This window comes from Haemorhous mexicanus, chromosome 3, assembly GCF_027477595.1.
Source record: "Haemorhous mexicanus isolate bHaeMex1 chromosome 3, bHaeMex1.pri, whole genome shotgun sequence".
In the NCBI taxonomy this organism is placed as follows: Eukaryota; Metazoa; Chordata; class Aves; order Passeriformes; family Fringillidae; genus Haemorhous; species Haemorhous mexicanus.
The window spans coordinates 28,746,549-28,770,737 of NC_082343.1; the positions used below are offsets into that span (position 1 = coordinate 28,746,549).

The window sequence follows — 24,189 nt, forward strand, 5'->3', positions numbered from 1 at the left end:
TTTTAATGCTGTGCTTGTCACTGCCCTCTTGTCTTTGACATGAAAGTCAGAGACAAAGTTCCTCAGTGTAAAATGAACATGTTTGTTGTTTCAGAGTCTATCACACAGTCTTGAGGACCGATATGGAGGCAGAGCTGGTCTTCTCTATTAACTGATCTTACATACCAAAACTGCCTGGAGGCTGGTGTGTGCCAGGTAGGGATCCTGCTTTTCCTCAGCTGCTGGTTTTGGCCAATGATTTACCTCTATGTAAGGCAAGTGGTTATGAAGAGATAACAGAGTCAGAACAGTACTTTTCCATGCTTTGCACTCCCATTGACAGAAAAAAACCAGTCAGTTTAAGGAAAAGTTTTTGACTGATAGATTTCTGGCTCCTCTCTGAACTTGGCTGCCAGTTGATGGCTGCTTCAGGAGCTGCTGTGATTGTAGTTCAGTTCCTGTTGACAGTCGTGCACCTTATAACCTCTGCAGCTGGCAGCATTGGTGGCAGGCACAGCAGAGATGTCTGGGACTGAAGGAGGAGGAAAAATAAACAGCACACTCAGAACAGGATGTGACTGTCCTGCTTCTATGATTCATGTTCTGAGCAGTGTGTCTTGGACCAGTACAGACCAGTGACCAGGTCCTTGGCCCACTGGTTTCTCTTTGAGGTCCAGGAGACTTTCTGATATTGGTGTTATTTACAAGGTAACTGCTTTTGGCCTGTTTTTTCAGGAACTCCTGTTCTTGGCTTTCTTGTGAGGTGAAAATTTCTGCTTCAGTAAGGGCTCTCAAAGAGGCTTTGTAGTCCTGCAACATTCCCTGGGATTTTGATGTAGGGGGATACAGTATGAGTAAATGAAGGTGGTATAGAAGGTAATCTTATCCCCAATGAGTTGCAGCTGGACCAATTACTGAGGATTAGAAGCAGGCCTGATCTTAACAGGCCACACCTGTAGCCAATAAGAACAAGTGCTATAAAAGAGTGGATTGGTGGGATCTGGAGTTAGAGGGGTCAGATGACTGCTGCAGGGACCAGGACTAGTCAGTGCGTGGAGGAGCTGCCTGTGAGAAACATTGAGGAGGTGTGAAGCTCTGGTGATATGAAATCCTTGCGCTATAATGATGTTAGAACCCATGCTAAGACAACATTTTGATGTAAAAATCATTTAAAATTAGAGGCTGCCTCATCTTACAGTATTTCCTGTAGAGCTGGTCTGTGCATTAATGAGGGAGAAATGTGGTGAGGTTTCTGGTGAAATCATCCAGTGTCTACTTCCATACAGTGCTAAGGTCTTCCTCCTCCCATGCTGTCTTCTGCTTCAGCTTTAGTATTTTCTGGCTCTTGAATAGTTACAGAGCTTTGTCAGGGAGCTTTTGGAGCAGTACATCTCTGAAGGTACCAGGCTCCCCTCTTGCTCCTTTCCACCTCTTGTTTTCCTGTCCAGCATCTGAGTGCCTTCTAAGTAGATTTTGGTTCTTCTGAACAACCAGAAAATTTTCAGCTGCTGCTACACAAACTTGACTGCCATTTTCATGCTCTTCCTGAATAGCTACTGTCCTTATTTACAACCCAGAGAATGAAAGAGGAAAGTAGAAATGCTTATTTGTAAGGGATGCAAGAGGAAAATGAGTTTTTATGGTGTACTCACAGTGCCAGAACCCTCTAACTTTTTCTGAAGAGTAACTACCCAAACACAAGCTATGAAAACATACAGATGTCTTTTCCTCTTGTCTTTTCAACCTGTAAAATTGAGGATTCATCCATTTCCCTGAAAATAAATAATTTTATGGCTATTTTTGTAATTACTTGCATGCCTCCTTTTGGAAAGACCAAATCCTTACAACTCCCAAGAGGCTCTGCTGCACCTGACAACAGTTATAGTCTGTTTCCTTTTCCATAGCTAGGTTTAGCTCTTGATTTTTCTTCATCTACTCTTCCAGGCAGATCTCACAAGTAATTCAGATGTTTGTGTTTTCTTCCTTCCTGTGTCATGAAGTTTGTAGAAAGGAAGTGCGAGATTTTATATCAGATTGGTGTGACAAATATCAAATTGTCTTTTGATAATCAAAAGCCCTCTCAGAAGTTTCCATGCCATTGAAATACTCACAGCAGAAGGTGGTTTGGCTGAGATGGAATTTATCAATTATCACGGAAATCTCTGGAAGAATTTTTCGCATATATCATGAGAACTCCTTTTCCAAAATGTCCTGTGTCACTAACTTGGCTGCTGACCTGTATTCGTGTCATTGCAGTGTCTGTGTGCATTGAAGGTCTGCAAATAACCAGCAAGACAGACCTGCCTTCAGATTTTCACAATGGAAATACGTGGCTGGGGTAGCAGTCAAGGAAACTAATGGCTGTGGAAAGGCTGAACTGTCAGTAACAGAGCAAGAGTGAGCAAGGGAGAAGTAAAAGCTGTTGACTGTCAGTCACGCTGACCTTGACTTCTGTCTGTTCCTTTCCCATAGACAATGTTTTGCAGGAGAAGCAGCAGAGAGACAGCTTTGAGGAATGCTGCTTTGAGGGCTGCGAGCTGGCACTTTGGAAGTGAATGTAGATGCTGGTGTACACAAGGAGGAGGTGATTGTTTTCTTCTGGGTCATTTGGCAGGGTGCTAACCCCAACCAGTGAGGCTGCAAGAGTGAATCTCACAGTCTCTGTGGGTCTGTCCATAGCCCTGGGGAAGGCTAGGGACCCTGTAAAGGGATAGAATCTGCAAAGCCAAATAAGGGGAAAATTTTAGGGTCACACAATGTTCAAGAACTCCTCACCATGATTGCACCGCATGAGTTGAGAGAGAAAAAAAAGCCTGCCTGGAGCAGAGCAGCAGATAAAAAAAGATCTGAACTCTCCCAACAGTATCCTATCTCAGATAATCTTTTTATATTACATTGATTTCCTTAGGCAGAAGATTTAAATGAATTGTAATGATTTTAGTTTCTGCTATCCTTGCATATTGCTGCAATTACCTGCATGGTCTCTTAGTTGCCCTGCTGCCGTCACACAGCTGAAAAATTTAATAATGGTTCAACCAAAACCTGCTCATTCTGTGTTTGTGTCTGATATATCAGTATCCCGTGGAATGAGCACCTCTGATATTTAGATAGAATTAATTTCATACTCCTACCCAAACAAGATCTGCTCACCACTTATCAAAGATGTTCCAAAGTGAATTTTAGATGGAATTGTAGTGGCTTTTCCTTCAGGTAAATTCTACTTTATCTGGACAAGTCTCTCTAACTCTCTAGATGACTCAAGTGTGTCATCTAGTAGTGTCCTAAAGGCTGTGTTGAATTATTGAAGAAAAATGTATCTGATCTGGGGTCAGGGTGTTACAAATCGAAGGCAGCATTCAGACAAAACATCCTAGCTAGGCTGAATGGATAACTCAGGAAATTTAATCCCAAAATTAGAGATTGAGCAAAGGAGTATTTTTATTAATTTTTAGGTGTTATGAGGGCATGCCTTTTTAGCCTGTATCCCTCAAAGAAGAGGTGTCACAACCTGCACTAATGCTAGAAACAGCCCTAACAGCTGTATTGCTGGAGGGCTTCTTCAGGTTAGCATTTCTGCAAGTCACTGCATTGGGCTGCTTGGATTTACTTTGCCTGGCCCCAGCACACAAAGGGTGGCCCAACTCTGTTGCCTGGAGGACCTCAGTCACATGAGATGCTCTGATACTTTCTCACCAGGAGTTTCTACTCTCTATTAGCTGGCACTCCAAACTGATTGAATTTAATGAGAGTTTTTCCACTGACATCATGACTTTGATTTATTCTCTTAGTACATAACACATTGTTTCAAATGTGAGTCTTAATATCCGCATTTGGTCTGCAGCCCTTCCAAGTGAAATACCAATAAACAGAGAGAAGGAAAAAATCCACAAGACAAGTTTAAGAGATTGCTTTGTGTCTGCTAGAGGCAGCCCTTGACTAATGTGAAGAAGCAGTAGGAGAGGGTGTCTTTGGCCTAGGAATTCAGAGTCTGAGGGACTCTTTCCAGGCAGAATGTTGCACAGCTGAGTTATTTTCTATCAGAAATGGCAACTAAACCTCTCGTGCAATAGTTAGACCAGTCAGAATGCAAGTGGAATAAAAACCTTGTATGTTTATGTTAATGAAATCTGTCAGCCACAGTATTTTTCTTCTTAGTGTGGTTTTCTGAAGAAATGAGGGTTTTACAGTTGCCATGGCTGTCTGTCCATCTGTTGGTCTCCCCCGCTCTTCCATGTAACTTTTCAAACTGTCAGCAAATTTCAGCCAATCTGGAAAGAAAGGAAAACCTCTCAAAGACATTACCATTTTTATGATTTTCATGAAGTCTGGTGGAAATTTTCCAAAGGCTTGATTAATGCCACCTCAAGGTAAAGCTGTGATCGTTCAGCCATTGTCCTTCCATTTTGTCCCAAATGTACAAAAGCCATCTGCCCTCTCATTGTGTGAAAGATTTTAAACCAGTTAGAGCATAGGCTATTTCTTCCTTGCCTCAAAGCAATGGAAAAGTAAAGGGTTTGGGAGCCAAAGATGTCACTGGAGCCAGTAACTATAGGGTGTCAAACGGGAAATAGAAATAAGTGAGACTGCCAGGGTGACTAGGTGACAGCAGTAAGGGAGGGGTGCCTATAAGGTATCATTCACTGTCAGTTTTAAGGGACATGACTATTTTTGAAGGATGAGTAAACATCAGAAAACTTGAGAATGTTGTCAGTGGGGGGTGCAGAGTAAACCCAGACGTGTAACAGGGTGGTAGGAAGCCGGTTTCAGCAGTATTGTGGGGTTATGTAACAAATCCATAGGAAGCTGAGTTTCATTAGCTCAACTGCTGACAGAAAAACTTGTCTTAGTGAGCTTTTTGTTGGCAAGGTTAGACGAGGGAATGACTGAAGTTATTCAGAAAATATGCTCTCGTGATTTCTTTGGGGCTGTGCAATTGCACTGATTGAGATAGCAACTCTTTTTCGTGATAAATTATGGCCAGAAAGCATAACTACCCTCTGCTGCTGCCTTCCTGGCAGCACCCACTGGCTTTCCTTGTTTCCAGGACTTTTTTCTTCTTGAAAGGACAATTGTCTTGCTGTGCCACAAAGGTGGAGCTGCAGTGATTAAATGGAGTCTTTGTGAGCAGCTCCTTGGACGATGTGAGGAGGACCCTGCTTTTTAGAACTCTGGGGAAGCTTGTATTGCTTGGATGGCAATCAGCATGCCTTGGTGGATGAAGCACTGGCTGCCTGTGTATCATTAAGGAGCTCCAAGAGTCAATTCAGTCCAGTCAGTAAACAATGAATTGCTGACACTTTCAGCTCTGCAAGAGCTCAGAAATACCAGCGTGCACATCTGAGCCGTATCACTGGAAGCACACAAGGGTTACATTCTTTTGGTGATGGCTGCATTTTTATGTGAATAATCTGATGGGAGCCTGATGGTGTCCAACACATCCATTCTTGCCTTGTGGTTCTTTTGCCATCTCAAATGTTATTGGTTTTAATGACACAATTATCCTTTATATATTCAGTTAGACATGTGGGTTGCATCCTGTCGCCCTCCCCCCACCAACCCTTTTTTTTTTAAATCATAATTAATTTCCCTGAGAGGCAGTGGCGTTAATGCTTGGGTAGTTTTCTCAGAAGCTGGGTCTGAAAGAAGCTTTTTGGAAATGACAATTATGTGTCCATGGCTTTTATTTTAGTCTTTGTCTAGGCTGAAAGCTCTTGTTGACTGGCAGAAGCTGCATTGAATCAGTGAAATTAGGCAATTTGGGTGTCATGCCACCCCCAGTCATACAAAGGACTTGTATATTGACTGACAGTAAAATGCAATTTTTTGCTGAATTTATACTAATTACTGGTGAAAAAAAAAAAAAATACTCCTTTCCCCCTATTCTCCAGGTCATTGATTGAATCCACATGAATTTTTGCTGAACTTTAATAAAAGTTTATATGTTATGAACAGAAAATTTTGTAATGTTTGTATCAAGATATGACTATTTAATCAGTGTATCTTGGCAAGCAGAAAAAAATTACTAGTGGCTTGGAAATGACCTTGACATCTTCTTTTATATTCCCCTTTCTGTTGTCAGCCCAAGGTGGCCCATGTCTGTCTTGGGGATCTTGTGTTACCCCATAAAATCCACTCCAGGACTACCTATATGGATGCATAGGGACTCTGCAGTGGGTTTAAACGGTAGGAAAACAAAATATCTATAGAAACCTGTCAGAGATCATATAAGCTGTTATCTTTTGAAGCTTGATATTTGCAGTTAGTTGCCCTTTTGTGGTGTCTTGGATTCATGGCATCATTGGGAAAAAACAAAAGAAAACAGTTTTTGCAGTTTGTAAAGTACAAGTGGGAATTCACTGAAGTGAGGCTCCCAGCACCAAGGGGAAACTTGTGGATTTACCTGTAGTTTTTAGTGCCTTTTTGCACAACAAATCTAAGGAAGAAGTTTTAAGAGCATATGAGAGGTCTTGTATGCTCTGCCTGAGTGGAAAGTTTTATTATTATACTGGAATCATTAAGAGAAGCATTTTATTTCCAAGACAGAATGGGGACACTTCTCCCTCCATCCTCTCATAGTGCAGGGAGCAACACTGGCTCCTGCTACGCTGACTAAGGCAGCTTCCCTCCCTCCCTCCCACTGGACAGGCTGCTTGCTCGCCCACTGTGCTCCTTGCAAGAGATGCAATGGGGATAATGTGAGGTGTTGCTTCTCCTCAGCAGCTGGTTTGGCCAGTGTGGGACCCCTAGGGAAAGTCAAGCATTGCCCCTGACTCTGCTCCCCTCACTTTTGTCTCTACCTTGCCCTGGCTGCTGAGGAGCAGCAGAGGGCCCCTGTAGGCCAGCATACTTTAATTAACAGGGAGAGCAATCAGTATTTCTTCTAAGTTGTTTCACCCCTCCAGTTAAGCTCAGCTTCAAGGCAGGACAAAGCCAGGGTTTCCTTCACTTCTGGGAGCAACTATTTATCTCCAAGAACGCCCATAGAAGCTAGAAATGAAAAAAAAAAAAAAAAAAAAAGCCCTTGTAGGTCCCTTGTTTAATCTCTGGCTTTTGCGATTTTTTCTTTTCTTTTTTTTAGCTATTTTTGGGAATGATGTGTCTATGCTAAATTTACCTGTCTCTTGTGAAGAGTTTCCAATCCCTTATTTTAAATGAAGTAGTATTCCCAGATGAAAAGGCTAATCTACTGGCAAAGTCAGTGATATCATTTGTTTATATAGATTCTGTGCTACTAGAAAGTGGGGGTGGGGAGAGAAGAAAATTCCTTCACCATCTTGTACTTTTTACTTGTCAAGCTGTATATGCTGTCAGTGAAGATGTGCTCTGGAATGGTCAGGGATGGTATGGCCCCAAAAGGTTGTTGGTAGGGAAGAGGAGTTAGAGTATCTGCACTCTGGCTTGAAGGAGTGTGCTATGTGGTTCTCATTTCTGCAGGCATGATTAAAATGAAAGGAAAAAAAATAATCTTGGCTCTAGCAGTGGGAACCACACAGATGTAAACTGAATGCAGCATTGATTTTATTTTTGCCTGTATATCACCACTTCCTGTGACCTGAAGGACAGATTTGTCTCAGAGTTTTCTACAGCACAGGCAAAGACATTAATTACGCTTTTCAGAAATAATGGAAGAAAAGTACCATATTCAGTGTTTCATTATATACTTTCTGTGTTTTACTTCAGGTGAGTTTAGCAGCTTTCCAAAATCCCAGATCTGTTGGAGATTTTATCCATTCCCTTCTTGGAAGTTGAGGATCCCAAGCATTTTCTCAAACTGATTGATGTCACCTCTCAAATCCAGGTAAGACACAGGCACAGACCGTGAGGAAAGCACATGTGACCTTTTGTGCATTTATATAGGTTACATAACCTTGTTTGGTCATGAGATTCATAGATGCCAGTTTCCTCCCCAGTCAGGGGACTCCATACATGCATGTGCATGGCCAGAAAGATTTCTGTTGTGTCATTAAACACACATCATCTGTCTCTATGTTTCCTGAGGATGGATTCTCCTAGGGGCCCAAAAGCCCTGCCAGCTGGATGGGTGCCTTGGGAGTGTATCATGGCACTGCAGAGGGTATTTCCATCAGCTGTCCATGCCTCAGTAACTCACAGCCCCTTCTTATGTGTGTGGGCTCTTGCTCTACTCCCATTCCCTGCATTTTCACCTTCACACAGCGTGCAGGTATCAGCAGGCATCAGCCTGGTGCTGACTGCCTCCTTCCACCGGCTGTGCTGCAGCTCTCCACCAGCAGAGGTAGAAAAGCCTTAGCCTGAAAAGCCAGGCACTTCACATGGTGCCTTAACGTGGGGTTACCGGGATGAATAGGCTCGAGTTTCACTTCCAAGGAACTGAGTTCAAATTTTGGTTGCAGAGGGAATTATGTTTAAAGATCTCTTAAGCCCTTGGGAAACTTTCCAGTTTCTGGGGTTATCAGTGCTTAATCATACCGTCAGCCCAGTGCAGGGCTCTTTCTCAAGTTCTCTCTCAAGATGGGGCTTGTTCAGGGTCTTTTATGGATTTTTTGTTTGCATGCTTGCTTTTTAAGTGGGACTCTTGCAATTTAATTTGTTTGTTAAAGGTATCTGCTTTCAGAAGATTGCTGAGAGTTTTTTATGTAGAGAAAATTAAACAACTTTCCTCCTGGTTAAAAGATACATGACACCAGAAAATGTAATTGGGAGAGGGAGCAAGAAGCACAGAGGAGAATGGGGAACGTGTTGACCTAAGACACAGCTGACATATGACATTCAGAGGAATTTTTAAATTTACATTCTTTGGACTTTGCTTATTACATGAGTATTACATTTAGCTAGTGCAATGAGGGATGGAAGTATCTGGTGCTGTAGGCCAGAGCTGGTATAGCCATCTTTTTGCTTGCTTTTGCATATCTCCCATACTCAGAGGTATAGTTATGCTTTTGAAAGAGGAGTTCATCCAGAAATGTAAGGTGTGACAAATGCATCAGCCCCTGCCTGCACCTTGACATGTGAGTTCTCAACACAACAGTTCTCCATTTATGACACAACAGGAACATATTTTGTTCTGCTCTAGCACTCAATGGAATGTTACTGGCTTGTTGGGAAATTAGATGATTTGTCTAAAGCCCTAGGCAAGGGACACACTTTTAAAGGAAGAGTAGAGTGTTCAAGTGATGCCAGCATTCACAATCTGTAAATTATAGATGAGGTGCACTGAGCAAACAGTGTATTATCTCTCCAAATGCTTCAATTTCTGCACATTTTGGCAACTTCTTTAAAGAAGGCAAGAGCTGAACTGTCAGCACTGATTTTAGTTTTGCAGTGCTATGGCTTTCTATTTATAGTGGTCATGAAAGAGGTCCTGAAGGCAGCATTTCTTGTCAGTGAATTAAAGATTCCCTCATATCTGCAGTGTTTGCTTTAATTTTAATATTTTTCATGGTTAATGAAAAATAGTCTGAGAAAGAGGGAGTAAACAAAGTTTTTCGGGTCTCATCAGCTTACTTGCATCTTCTTATTAGTGGCCCAAATTAGAGCCCTGTTTGAGTGGCCACCATGCTCTGTGGATGCCAACGTGGGAAGCTGCTCATTGCTGAGGGGATGTCACTTTGTACGGTTATCTTGCAGCCTTGCATGTTAATGTGGAGACTCTGGCCTGTCTTGTTTATACCAACTGATCAAATATAAAGCACCTACCTCAAATCCAAGGTGGCTTCCTGATGTCCCCCCTAAGTGGAGCAGGAGATAGCTCCAGCTAGGAAGAAGCAGTTCAGGGCTCTGACAATGCTTCCAGCTGCAGAGCTGCCCACTGCTCTCTGGTGCAGGAGCTGTGTTCTTGCCAACCAGCCAAGCTCAAGTCACTTAATAAGCATCATGGGCTTCTCATATTTCGTTGCCAATGTATACCTTTGGGCAACATTCACACTCTCCAGTGCCTGCTAATAATTTGTTTTCTTACACTTTCCTGGGATTTGGATTGGCACCAAAGCCCCAAAGGGAAGATTCTAGCTGTCAAAAAGCGAATATTTATAATGAGTGTAAGGTGTAGATGGAAACCACACAGTTGTCATACAGCAGCTATGACATAAAAGATGCTATTTCTTCCATGCTGTTTCCCGTAAGGGAAAGAGATATTTTGGGAGGGCAGAAGATGTGATTACAGAAGACAGCTACATGGAAACTGTCACTGGATGCTCCACATGCCGAAATAGAGTAGTGTGCAGGAACAAGGCTGTGAGAAATATTTTAATAAATATCAAGTCCATGGATGACTAACAAAAATATGTAAGTATTGATTAAACATGTCTGGCTAGCCTATGCCACATTGTCCAGTTGAGGAACACAAAATACAGAGTGGGAAGGTGAGGTTGTCCTCCTGGACCTGAAACTACTGTTTTCTAAGGCCTCAAATTGTATTTTTCTCTGATTTCATATCCTTCAGACCAGCAACAAGTGCCTCAGCTTCCTCATTTCATAAATGCTGCTCTTTGCTAACATAATTCCAGACCACTGATTATAAGCTATATATAGGACACAGGACTGAGTATTATGGAAGTCTGAGATATTAATTAATCATCACTTTTTAGGTTCCTGGCCCTTTGCTGAGTGATAGCAGACTTTGCAGCCCTGTGGGAGCCCGGTATAGAGACCAAAATTCCCTTTCTGTGTCTGTGACTTCTCCCATCAACCTCAGAGCCCTGGTGCTCAGGGTTTGCCTGCTGTGGTGCCACCCCTGCTCCCAGGCCCTTCACCCTCACACCTCGTGCCAGGATCCCACAGGCAGTGTCAGCTGTTGAAATGGCTTAGTAACTACTATAGGACAGCACCTCTTCAAATCTGGAATTTATCCTCATGCAAACTGATGACCATACAGAGCAATCCTAGCACGTAGCATCTTTCTCTGTAATGGTACCGCATCATGGGTCTGTATATCAAGGAACCCTTTGTGCTCCCTGTTGTCAGCAGATGTAGTGAGCTCTACCCAGCTGCTCCTGCAACATCCTGTTTTCCTCATGATGCTTCAGGGAATCTCTGATATCTTCAGAAGTGCCCTTGTTTAAGAGAAGTAAGTAAATCTGTTTTAAATGTGCTGTACTACTGAAGAGGCTTTGAATGATGAAACAAAAGACAAAAGTGTGCAGGTGACCAGTAAATGGCCAAGGACATAAAATAGGCTGATGTACAGCTCATTTGGCACCTGCAAGTCCTCTGTGATGAGTGCAAACCCTTGTGAGGCAGAAACCAGCACCTCAAGCCTCCTTGCAATGAGTGGAGTTGCAGGGAGGTGGTGGCAGTCATTTGTGTGACTGATTTTTCTTGTCCCCACTGCGTAACTGCAGAAATACAAAGCTGTAGTCTACGGGCCTGCACTGGAAACACAGAGACAGCCCTTCCCTGGGATGCAGTGGGAGGTGTGGGGGCTGCCTCCTGCTCCGTTTTAGCAGGAGAACATCTCTACAGCTCCCCACACCACCTTCTGTAGAATGACAACCAACATACGACTTGGGATTGAAATCCTTGCAGCTGATGGAAAAACAATTAAGTCTCATTAAAATTCTACATAGAGAGCCAAGAAAAGGAAGATAATGTCAGAGGAAAGGTGATACGTAGGACAGTACAGAGAATTCTCTTTAGTTAAGCCTGTCATTAGGCAGGAGCACAGAAGGTGCTAATTGTACAGTGCATTTCATTCATCCCACAAAGAACAATTAACACTTTCCCTTCTGCCTGCACTGAAAGCAATTGATTCAATACATATGCTCTCTTGTTAAGGCAGGAGTTGTCATATTCTGGGTCCTTATGTGCTGAAGAATTTTACTGCTGAGTTTCTTCACCTGCTGACTGTTGAAAAGGAAACATTATCAATCATGTGAGAGAATGCTGATTTCATGAATGTCTTTGTGTGTTTTCATCTCTTGTTGTTACAGAAATTATTGACCCAAGGACAAGCATCAGAAATGGCTTTCAGGTAAACACGGGATTAGATATTACCCTAGATAGGGAAGAGCTGACCAGAGATTGCTCCTACCCTGGAAATCTGCATAGATGTACTGGAAGGAATGGAGAACAGTGCAAACAAGGGCTTCTTGGGCCCGTGTGGGCTTCCAGCAGCCTAGAAGGTTGCTGGGGATTTTTTCTTGAGATTTATTTCCAGGCTGATTCTGTTATTGACAGAAAAACCAAAACTCTTACAATGTGTAGACTGTCTTGCTACCCTGATCACTCCAGTCCTGAGCATTTTTGTTGTGACAGAATGACAACTGCTTTGCAAAGCAAGTCTTGGCCCCACCAGGTCCAGTTTGAGTGTTTGCACACAGCTTCACTTTTAAGTTTGCACTTGAGCCTCCCACCCTCCTCATGAAAATGAACTACAGGTGATTCTCTTCACTTTCTTTTGAATTTGAGAAGATGATACTGCCCAGCTGATGCTGTACTCCAGTGGTGACTATGCTCCAAGGCTGGGGTGAAGTGATCAATGTCTGTGTAGTCCTTCCTTTTTACAGAAATAATTCAGATTCACTAGTTAAAGATTACAAATCAGTCTGACATTGTTGGCTGCAAATTCTACAGAGAAAAATATGATACTCTACACACTCTGATACTTTTGCCAGAGTCTCTGCAAGAGAAGGTATGTGTCTACAAGCTCATCTACTTCATGTTAACTGAAGTTCTTTATCCCAATCTCTGCCAGAGACAGCCCAAAGAACCACAGGTTGGTCTACCTGTGACTACAAAGCCATTATTTGGACCTCAACCAGCCCATTTTCGTTCATAGAATGCTCACCGTCCATCTGTGAAGCTTCTTTTCCTCTGAATGCACCAGGAAGTAAAAAGGCAATGAAATGTGATAATCAGGCAGGGGGAAGTAGGGAAGGAGGTGCCTTTGGTGCTTTGCTGAAAGTTAAAGTGGATGTGATTGCTGGTGGTGAGAGTGACTGAGTAGGTGCTGGTGGTAGAGTATTGGTAGGCCCAGAGGGATGTCTGTGAGGTGTCAGCAGTGAGGTGTTCAGGGGTGAACCCATGCAGACTGCCACTCTAGGAGATGCTCTGTCAAACAATGAAGAAATCCTGCTTTTTTGGAGTCAAGGAGCTGTTGGCTCATGGGATCAGGAAAGGTTTCAGGTATAGGTCACCATCCTGGATGTCTCCAGACAGTCTTACAGAGTGACAGAAACAGCTAGAGAATTTCTGAGGCAAATGAGGAGCAATTACCCATCCGAAACTCTCCAATTGAGGTGCTTGTCTTGGTGTAATTTCCTTGTAAATTGAAACATCAAACAAAGTCAATGGAACCAAAACCTGAAGGGTAATGATGCAAAAAACAGAAGGAAGGGCTGGTCACAGCATTACAAAAGGACTTTATGATTTTAGACCCTATTGCCATGTGTCAAATGAATATTGTCCATAAGAGTTGTGAATGGAACTCAATTGACAGGAAGGGAAGGAGGATCACTGTTGGTTTAGGGACAGAAGACCACCAGCTTCCAAAATTTTGTGTCCGTGATTTTTGCATGCCTAAGAGAAAAAAAAGTCTCATGCTGGGCACCCAAGTCCAGGGGCCCCTTTTAAACTTTGTTTTGTTTTTCTGGTTGAAGTGGAAGAATCATATCTAACTTACAGTTCTTTCCTACAGGCACATTGACTTGAAAGTTAATCATAGTTCTGGCCCCAGATGGTTACAGTGAGTCTGCTTCTCTGTCTGTGGGAGTCCTAAAGGATACTTGATAGCTGTCCAAGTAAGTGCTTAAAAATTGAATCATAAAGGCAAAGTAACTAGATAGCATAATCCAGAGTGATCCCAAAGGAAATGGAGGTAGAATTAAGTGTTTCAAGCCCTCGGCAGTGTCCCATAGATTTCACCTGAAACAGAGATAATTGTATGGCATGCATGAAGAGTTCCTCATGGTAGATGTGCACTGAAGATGTACCTTCATATTTTCATCAGGAAAATCCTGTAGAAAGATACTTCCCACTTTGCCATGGACAGGAATCTTAATACTACATGCTATGTAAAGAAATGTAAGCAGAATATTTTGCAGCAATTTATCATCATATCAATCATATATCATCATATGTTATGTTATACTGTATGTGAACTTGATGAGTCTGTCTGTATGTCTGTTTGTTTTGCAAATTCATTTACAAACAGCTAGCACTGTTTCCATACTAGAAGCCTTTGTAAGTCAAGGAGAATAGTGCAAGCTACTTACAGTCTCCTTATGTCCTCCAGGCAAGATAAATACAGAAATCTTAGGCTGAGATATGAGATGCAGTATTGATGAGCAAATGTGGAATTGGCCTCAGTCAAAATATCATTAGGTCAACTGGTGAATTAAGGTGGAGATGGAGCTAAGTGAAGTCCTGCTGAGGTGGGGAGGGAGGGATGTGTGGTGTGTGTGTGTGTGCCTGGGTCCCATGCAGGCTTGCAGAAAGGCCAAAACCAATGAGGTCTGAGACTGGGGAAAGTTTCAAGTTATATGAAGCTTAATCCAAAGCTCAGTGAAGCTGAAGAAAATCCCCCATGGTGCATGAATATTGCATGTGTTATGGGACTTCCTTTTTTTGAAGCAGGATTACCTCAAATGCAGGGACACAAGAATTCCACTAAACCTCAGTCTTAGTCTGCATGAGGATTACAATGGATAAGAAGGGAGGAGGGAGCTGCTTTTCCTCTCAAGGTGAATATGACAGAGTTAATTTCTTGAACATTTTCTTGTGTCACATCCAAGGTCTACACTAAGTTACAAGAGATGAAGAAGATAAAAAGTCCATATGCAAGACCTGCCATGAGCAACCAGAGAGGGAAACAGGAATGGCCCCTGCCCCACCCTTACCACATCTGTTCTGGAGCAAATTATCACAGACACTCAGCAACTGCATGTCTGTCTTGGATGAAATGCATTCCTTCTCTTGTGGAACAAACTGTAAGCATGAAATAGTGCAATGTAAGTAAAACTTTTAGCAAAGGTTGAGTTTCACAGCTACACATACTAAAGCCCTGAGAACAGGAATCGTGTGTTCTGCTTTGTCATTGTAATAACCAATGGTACTTGGAAGTTGTTCTATCAGCACAGAACCTCAATGCTGCAGCCTGGAAAACCTTCTCTTTCTGTTAAGACTCCAAGAAGGACTGCTAGCAGTGTATGTGACTGCTGGGCAAATGATACAGTTCAAGTCCATTGAGCAAACAGGCCAAGTAGGTACATGGGAATCAGCAAGTTGTAATACAACTGGGAATAAGTAACACCTTTGTGACACCTTTGGGGACCAAATGGTGCTGCAAAACGTGCATGCAGAACTGTGAGCAACCCAAAGGGGTAAGCATCTGTACCTACAACATGCAATTAGTAATTTACAATTACTAATGCCACACTCAGCAATTATGTTTTAAAACTGGTATGTTTTGTTTAACATGTGGCTGCGGACTGATTTATTTTTTGATTTCAACTCCTTAATGAATTGCAGTAATTCTGGCATTTATTGTGAAAATGGGTGTGCAGGATTTTATCTCTGAATATCCAGTCTGGTTTTTATAGCTGCTATTTTATTCCTCTGTGATTGCTCTAGGACTGACTTTGCTTGCCAATAGTTACAAGTTAAAACCAAGTTTTAATATATTTCTTGGCTTAAGTATAAAATTGAGGGCAAGGGTTGCTTAATTTGTGATTTGTGTGGGGTTTTTTCTCTCCATCTTCTGGTTTCTTTTCCTATTAATTTCTAATTCAGTTGCTCCAAGTCTTTGGTATATCGATCTGTTTCATATTAAAGGAATAATAGCAATTTTCCCTGAATAAGCAACATTTGGTGATGTGTGTTCTATTTAGGCAAGAAGGAAGAATCCAAGAAGAAACTGTTCTTCCCAGGGAAGGGAAGAAATGTCACCCGTCAAACATCATAGCACTGCAATGAGGATCTCAGCCTAATGGGGCTAGTGGACAGGAAAATGTTGGCCTTTGCTGACACTGAATCTCTCTTTTTCTTCCTGGAGGGATGTCTCCACTGCAGAGGGCAGCACTCAGAGCCAGAATCAATATCAGGGATTGAGGAGACCACAGGAAAAGAGGAATTTCTACTCTGTCTACAGCAGAGTGAGAGGATTGGGATTAGCTGCCTAAGTCAAGGTCAGATGCTAAGAGAATATTAGAGGTATCATCTGAGGGGAAGAATCACAGAATGGGTAAGGTTGGAACAGACCACAGTGGTCACTTGGTCCAACCTCCCTGCACCAGACCTAATTAAGCAAAGAGCATGCACACAAAAGGAATACAAGAATATTGACAAATAGAAGGTTTCTAATTGCTGAAGCAGTTACAAGCCAGTGGGAGAAATGGGAAGAAGAAATCTACCTGATTGCAAAGTGAAGGTGCAGGAGATTATCTCAATCTGTCTGGGTTTTGTGCCTCTGATAGATTCAGGGCTCAGCAGTTTGCTCACACTACTACCTGAAGGCTGCCCTGTGGCGTTATGAGCTCCTGATAGTTTGTGCAGTTTCCCACCGCCCCCTGATCTTCAAGTGCCAATGTCTGGCAGAAAGCATTATGCAGATCCTGCCTTGTAAGTATCTTGGGACTTTCCAAAGGGCTCTGACCTGGTCAAGAGCCAACTGAATTGATAGTCAGCCCAAGCTGAGGTGAAGGGAACCTGAACTTCAGTTGTTGGAGATTTTCAACTTCAGAGCACCCTTATGAGCACTCCAGCAGGCAGAGCCTTAACAGACCCTTGGAACTCCAGTCCTTTGTGAGCTTTTCAGTGGTTAGTTATGGTGAGTGGATGTTCTGGGTCCTGTGGGTTTCCATGTACTTTCCAGTCAGATGATTCTGAACTCACAGAATTCAGTAAAGCACATAAATGGGCTTCGCTGAAGTGGGAGAAGGTTCAGACTAGATTTCTGCAATGCCCTTGTACCTCTGTCCCACCACCAGCCAAAACCTCTGTGTGAAATGGGTTCTTGATGTCACTGTAGAATGGCATGTGATTCCCTTATAATTTGGGGTGACTTGAGGCTTAAATCATGGAACCTCACAGACTGGAACTCTGAGGAGAAGGGAGAACATGCAATATTCTTTCAAAAGGTTGTAAAGTCTCCTTAATATCTACTACCCAGAGCCATATGGAAAATTGACTAAGCTGCCTAAAAGCTTTCCAGAATTTTGCTGCTTGGAAGCATCCTCATGACTGTACTGTATGCTTTGACTTATAGTCTAAATTGGTATTTCCAGTAATAATAATAAGAAGAAGAAGGAGAAGAAGAAGCTGGTTGATTACTGTCATCAATTCCTAGCTGCTAGAAATGACCAAACTTTTTTTTTCAAATATTTTTCTAATGACAGGATAGAAAATAAAAAAGCCCTACCATTCTTGAACCAAAATATGAGTTAGGCTAGTTCTAAAAATAAGAGAATGGAAAATTCTACCTCTTGAAAAATTATTTAAAAAATATGAAGTCACTATGTAAAATGCAATAAAGTAGACACAATCTTAGTGGCTTAGATACAAAGTAAACCTGTGGTACAGTGACTGGTAGCAGCCCTTTGGGTAGCTATTGCTCATCTCACGGTATATTGATGTCTCTACTAGGCCTGAACTTGCTAGACGTGACACTCCAATCTCAGAGTAGATTACTGCAGTAGCTTGTTGCCTTAAGACATACAAATTCAATCATTCTAAATTCACCACAAATAAATTTTTATGATACATATAAATTCCCTGTTGTGTACATCAAAACCTGACCATGACCAGACTGTCAATACACAGCATATGAGGATGTTTTGTAGTTCTTTCATACTGCTGGGCTTGCTTTTCTTTCGCAGCATTTGTATATATATTTTTATAACAGGAGGAAATGATAAGAGCCTTGCATTATGCTGAAAGACATGAAAACATGAGATTATTTGTATTGGTCTAATGTGGTGCAGAATAGCCTTTGAGAATTGAATAGAGCCACGCTCTTTTGTCTTGAACTGAGGCAGACTCAAAAAATGAATATTGACATTGCAGAAATTATTTCCACATGCATGAGCTGCCTAGGAAACACAGGCTGAGAAAAAGTTTACAGGGATCACAAGAGAGAAAAGAGTGAATTTAAAATACCTGGAGGAGAAAATACTAAGAAAACAGTATGTCCTCTCCTGCTGAAGGCTTAATTGACTTTGGTCTGAGCCTTCTGGCTTGAGGAATTTTGGATCCTGCTACCTGAAGGACTGGCCACATGCATTTGTTTCAGAAAGCCTTGCCTAGTCGTAGAGCACTGCTGACTCTCTGACTTCTTTAAAAGAAGACAAGGGTGGCTCTGTTTCAGCGCTGTACTCACTCACTGGTCTAGGCAATGGAGTGGCTCCAAAGAGGGATGAAGAAAGTCTGCAAATCATGAACGAGGATGGGGGCAAGGATGAATCTGGTCATCTTCACTGAATATTTTGGAGGAAGAGGTTTTTTCTGAGAATTAAGATGTCAGGAGACTTGGTAGCAGCAAGAGAAAATAGCATCTGTATAAAGTTGAATCCAAGTTCTTTTAAGAGGAAAGCAGTGATAGGACAGGAAAAGAGACACCAAACACAATGTGGGAAATCCTCGCTTGTTGTTACTATTTTTTTTCCACTGGACAAAAGTGACCTCAGCAGGCCTTACTCTGAGCAAGTAATTTTCCAAAATAACCTATGGAGGTGACTTCCAGCCTGAATTATTCTGAGACTCTGAGTTGCATCCTACAGCTTGTAATAGAAGGATATTGGCTATCATGCATGAGGATGGAGCAGTGTGCGTGTCTGACTCATTATTAAGTTGGAGTCACTCATGAATTCAGTGTATTTCGTGACAGAATGTCAAATTCTGTGGGGAACCAACAGCTACAAACTTTGACTTTCCAAGGCTAGAGATTATTTGCTGACTCTTATCATATGACTCTTATAGTATGACTTATTATCACTAATAAATGCTGGTATTTATTCTATCCAGCACTGTCAGATGATCCCTTTGAACTTATCATGATGCTTTGGACCAGGGCAAAGAGCCCAGCTCCTGTGAAAAGGCAACGGTGTTCTTTGGCCAAATTTTCCAACCCTCCTGTTCCTCATCTAAAGCTTGGTCTGCAGGGAAAAAACGTCAAGCAAATGGCAGTGGGATGGATCAAAGCAAGTGCTCTTGGCTACACCCTGTTCTTGAGGGATGCTCTGGGGACAAAGATGTCTGTTGGTACTTCATCACAATGGTAATGCTCTAGGTTGCAGTGGGTGAGTTGATGGATTGCTGTTTACATTAATATTTTCTGCTGAAAAGCAAAATTCAAGGAGCAGCTCTGATATTTTATCTTATTTTTGTGGGAACACGGCCAGTGTTGCCCATAACTCATACTATGGTATGACTAGGACTCTGGTAAGTCACAGAGCATTTCAAAACTGAGACTGACAACTTCTAAATTTAAGCTTAGTTATGCATGTGTTTTGTTAACCATATTATGTACTTACAGCAGCTTTTTATAAGTGAAGAACAAGACAACTTTTCATTATCTAGCTAGATAAGTGCCACCAACAAAAGAGCAAAAGAAGTTTAATTTGGTCAAAAATCCCAGTTTCAGCGATATTCAAAATACAGAATTTAATGGAGACGTTTTCATTTGCATTTCCATAGCATAGAAAGGAGGCTGGAGGCACTAGCAGCAGTACCTCAGATTGCTGCAGTAGCTGCCTTTATGTTTGTACCCCAAAAAACATTTCATTGTCTTGTCATGAGTAAGTGCATGTGTGTGCCCTGTGTGCAGACAGTTTGATTACTCCTGTCATGCAAAGCCGAGCAGAGATGTGCTGTTTCCTGCATGAACTGCCATATCTTCCCAGCTCACAAGTGAAAGGCTAAACATTAAGCAGAGCCTAACAAGATTTCAGCTCTGCAGCACATTTTAATTTTCAGCAGTTTGTTGGGTATATGGCAGAATACAGTCTTTCCTAGGGGGAAAAAAGCAACATGGTTAACATGGGATAGATTTCATTCAGTGTACTCTGTTTCCTTCCATTATTGTATTTGCCAGAGGAACTATTTAGTGAGAAGCTTTCTCACGGTATTTTGTACAATTCAAGTGTTTTTAATTTGTCTGGGGATTTTTTTTTTTGTTTCATTGGGTTTTTTTTTAATTTGTTTTCAAGAAAGCACTAGTTTAGAGATTACATTTTCTGAAGCCACTGGATTTCAGTCATTTTAGACACATAGTGAGAAGGGAGCAGACAGTAAGAACTAAAAAAGATTATTTTTCTCATTACTGGTAAGAACATCCTCATCTGAGTCCCATTGGAGAGGTAACTGCCCACATTAATAAAATAAACCAATATATAATCACTACCAGTCTTAATGCTGGGGCTGAATGACCTAATTTATTAACTCATTTATGATGTGTTTTCATAGTGTGGCCTCTCTTGTGTTACCTGAGTAAATAGAAGAGGTGCAGATGCTTGCCAGAGGTTCAGAGCATCATAAATTTGTCTTACAGGCTAACCTGAATATCCCTTATAGATTCACTGGTCCTCACTTTCTGGACTCAGTCTTTAAAATGGGCATGAAAGCTAGAAATGCAATATTTATACTTACAGATCCAATTGTTGTAACTCAGGTCAGTTGAACAGCAAGAATAAACTAGAGAAACGGGAGTAGCACATAAATCAACTCTTTTATTAATAATTTTCCACTGGCGTTAATGAAGCTGTCTTCTTTATCATCTCAGACATAGTGAAAAGTTATTGCACTGTCTTTGTAGAGGCCTTTTCAGTCTCTTACAGATCTAATTACCTAATTGAGGGACAACTAGTTTAGAGATGAACAGAATTTTTGCTCTGTGGTTTGTTTCTTTCTGTGGTTCCTTCTGAGATTTCTGTGTTTTTTCTTAATGAGGTTATCCATCTTCTAAGGAAGCTGACTGTGTGCTTTGGAGTCCATTTGCTGAGGATGGTGAGCAAGAGCTGCTGTGTGTCAATAAAAGCAGATCCATGAAAAAATCCAGTAGCTAATCCAGTTCTCCAAGAACAACCAATGAAAGTAAATTGATGTCACCCTTCAGCCCTGTGCCGTGAGGGTTCCCAGATGAAGGCAGGCAGTGATTGTGTCTTGAGCAAATCCCTTAGTGTGCTGATGACTGGACCAGTCTCACAGCAAAGCTACTAGGCACAGTCCACCAGCAGTTTAGGCACTATGGCACCTGTGTAAAAGGCAGCTGAGATGCTGGGTTGGGCAGAGACACCACAACATCCTTCTGTGCTTGAGAACAGTCACAAAACTTTCCAGGGGAGTGGGACCCGCCAAGGGTGACTACTCTCACCACTGCTCAGCATCATCTCTTTGCCAGTGGAAGAAATTATGACATGTGTCTCAAGACTTGTCTTTTTAATGCCAGTAATGTAATTTCTTCCTCTTTCAAAACTGATTCATTTGAAGCCCTTACTTGAGGCTGGTTTTCCATGAACATATTCATTTTTCTAGAATGAAGTCAGGTTTTTCAACTGCCTTCTTGATTAGTCTAATGAATTTTCCTCTTTTCCTGTCATCAAATGCACTTTTCTGGAGGATGGGACAGTTCATCTCTGAAGGAAAATTATTCTTCTGTGACAAAGTTTTAAATGAAAATTTTGGAAATGCCTAATAGTTATGGGGTTCTCAATATTTCAGGTACTCAGTTCAAAACATTGTAAAGTGGCAACAAATGCTGATTAGCTGCCCTCTAGTCCCTGATGCTATTTATTTGAGGTGTCCTAAATTAGCAAAAAAGACCATCATTCATTTTTTTTCCCAAAATATGTCTCAGACATTCAAACATCTAATTCTGCCCCAGTTCAGAAGGCTGTCTGACTGTTGCCAAGCATAAAGTTTAAACAAACAGATGAATAAATACTTGGCTCTTTTTAATTGCTTCTTGTTCTCTGAACTTTCCAGATTTGTGTTTTCAATGTAATTCTTTTCACAGAGAGACTTCTGTCTCCCCTTGCTTTCTAACTAACTAGCTAGGTTAAGATGCTAAAATCTTGCACAACAGAAGGAACTTGACTATATAAATATCTTTGCCTACAGCCTTGGCCTAAGCACAGAGACCAGAGCCTACACTCACCTTGACTCTACGTCCCAGCCAGCACCAACTAGTCACTGTACAAGTGAGGTGGCAAATACTCTTCTGTACTTGCCTTATGCAAATCTTCATCTTTCTGCACAGCATCTCCTGTGATCAAGACTCAGTCCCTGTGGTGCCCAGCTGCTCATTTTTGCCCAGGCATTCTGCAGGTTTCCATCATTTGTCTCAACATTGCATGGAAAAAAGGACTGGGGGAGGTAACTTCCATGCTTCACATATGAGGTACAAATTACATTAATTTTTACCTGTCCTGCTTAATATAAATCAAGTATTTCCTTTTTGTAGATTTATTATTTACTCGTGCTAGAAAATGGTGATGTTAATGTTCACTTCCTCCCTAGGCTTGAATGCCCAAAGACACTGTGAGTGTTCACCAAATGTTCCTTAAAGAACAACTCAGTCTGAGAAATCCTCCCACAAATCCTGCACTTATGTACGTGATCAGCCTTGCCAATCCACTGCAGACTGCAAACAGCCATAGACAGGGTTCCAAACAGTTAATGTCAAATAGCTCGTTTTCTCTCATCTCCATACAAATTCCTGTCATGTTGCATTACATGTAAACAACTGAGAAACTTAATGACATGCCTTTCAGTCAAAAATTCATATGGCTTTTCAGTCTGAGCAGATTAATTGCGGTTTGTAACAATATGAAATGATTCAATTTGATTAGAGTTTCTATTGTTCTTTGAGATAAAATATTTTATAAGCATGTAAAGCCAAGTTTTCTGCTGGCACGACTTTACTGACTTCTTTGGAAATATAAAATACTCATCTAAAATCCATAGTATATCATTGTTGGTGTGCTATTACAGTAAATAAATTTTAATAGCTTCTGTAAATTCTATGTGCCAGATCAGATTCCAGGCCCCATGGAAATGTCTTTGTCAATTAAGTGAGGCAGTAGGAATATTTGGCTTTTGAGGAGACAATTCTGAATGACTCTTTAAGGTTTTTATAAATTTGAAGGGTTTTTCTATTTCTATTTTTTCAGCATCCCTGTCTTCTTTTTGATGTCTTGCTCTTAAAATCTGCTTGTAATTCTCTTTCGGTTCATTTCTATGTTCTCTAGGGTCATTTCTATGTTCTTGCTGCGGACATTGCTCTGGTGTTCTGTAGTCATCCCATAGATCCAAACCCAGAAGCCCTGCAACACAAGTTCTGCTGCCAATAGGGGTAATGTGAGGAACTTCAATGAAACCTCAGTGAGTACATCTCTCACTGAACAATATGTACTTCAACCCTTTAGGATGCTTTTTGTTTTTTAATCTCCAGCTCCTCTCCTCTCTTTTTTTAAAGCGAAATATTGCAGAAAAGATATTTAAGTGGATAATGAATGCATGGTTTGCTTTGTTTGTTTGTTTTGGTTTTGTTGGTTTTGGTTGTTTTTTGTTTTTTCTTTTTTTTTTTAATAATACCAGTTTCCTTTAGTTTAGTTTTCTTTGTATAGTTTTCCAGTTTGCAGAATGTCATGTTTGGGGATGATCATTGCTCAGAGAGGTCAGAAGTTGTTTGTGGTGTTTTGAATCCCATGGAACTGCACTGGGAGGGGGATTGAAATTTTTTGACAAGTTTGTGTGCTTGCCAATGCAATTTTACTCTGTCCATCCTGCTGGACTAAAAAAACAAAACTTGCAAATATTCTGCAGAAACTGCCCATGTCTGATTGTTTGGCCTTCTGCTGAGTGATCAATATTCCAGCAGTTTCACATCTACAGGACTAGCACATTCTATAGAGCAGGAGAAGTTTTTAGTGTAATATTAGCAATATTACATTTAGCTTTTACAATACTGCATGACACGGTGGACCAAAGCAGAAACACTATATGGAAAAGTACAAGCTGCTGCACTTGGAGCTGAAGCTGTGTGTATTGGAAAGAGGAAGCATGTAGTTCATATCACCAGTGGGATATGTTGCATATAGATCACATTAAACCCAGCTGGAGAATTGAAGATGTTTAAGTCGGCATGGTAAAATCCTGAAAATGTGTTAATAAATGAGAAAAAAAAATTGCATTATCAAAATACTGAGTCATTACTTTGGTATGTGTAGAAATCCTTTCTACATACATTCTTCATACCTGTCAATTTCTGAAAGACTAATTTTTTATAGATCCACTTAGAAT

General features: G+C 41.3%; 1 long non-coding RNA gene across 2 annotated transcripts in view; it reads left to right on the forward strand.

The window, feature by feature from the left end:
• Nucleotides 1–575: 575 nt before the first annotated feature.
• The window catches only part of LOC132324750 (uncharacterized), a 28,642-nt gene continuing 5,028 nt past the window's right edge, over nt 576–24,189 (forward strand). The window contains exons 1-6 of one of the 2 annotated variants that reach the window (XR_009485724.1): nt 576–687; nt 7,660–7,777; nt 11,886–11,926; nt 12,462–12,586; nt 13,592–13,694; nt 14,688–23,268. This is a non-coding gene — a long non-coding RNA (uncharacterized LOC132324750). Of the gene's footprint in view, nt 688–7,659; nt 7,778–9,219; nt 11,024–11,885; nt 11,927–12,461; nt 12,587–13,591; nt 13,695–14,687; nt 23,269–24,189 lie in introns of those variants that run through there. The other variant, XR_009485723.1, reaches the window with a different exon arrangement.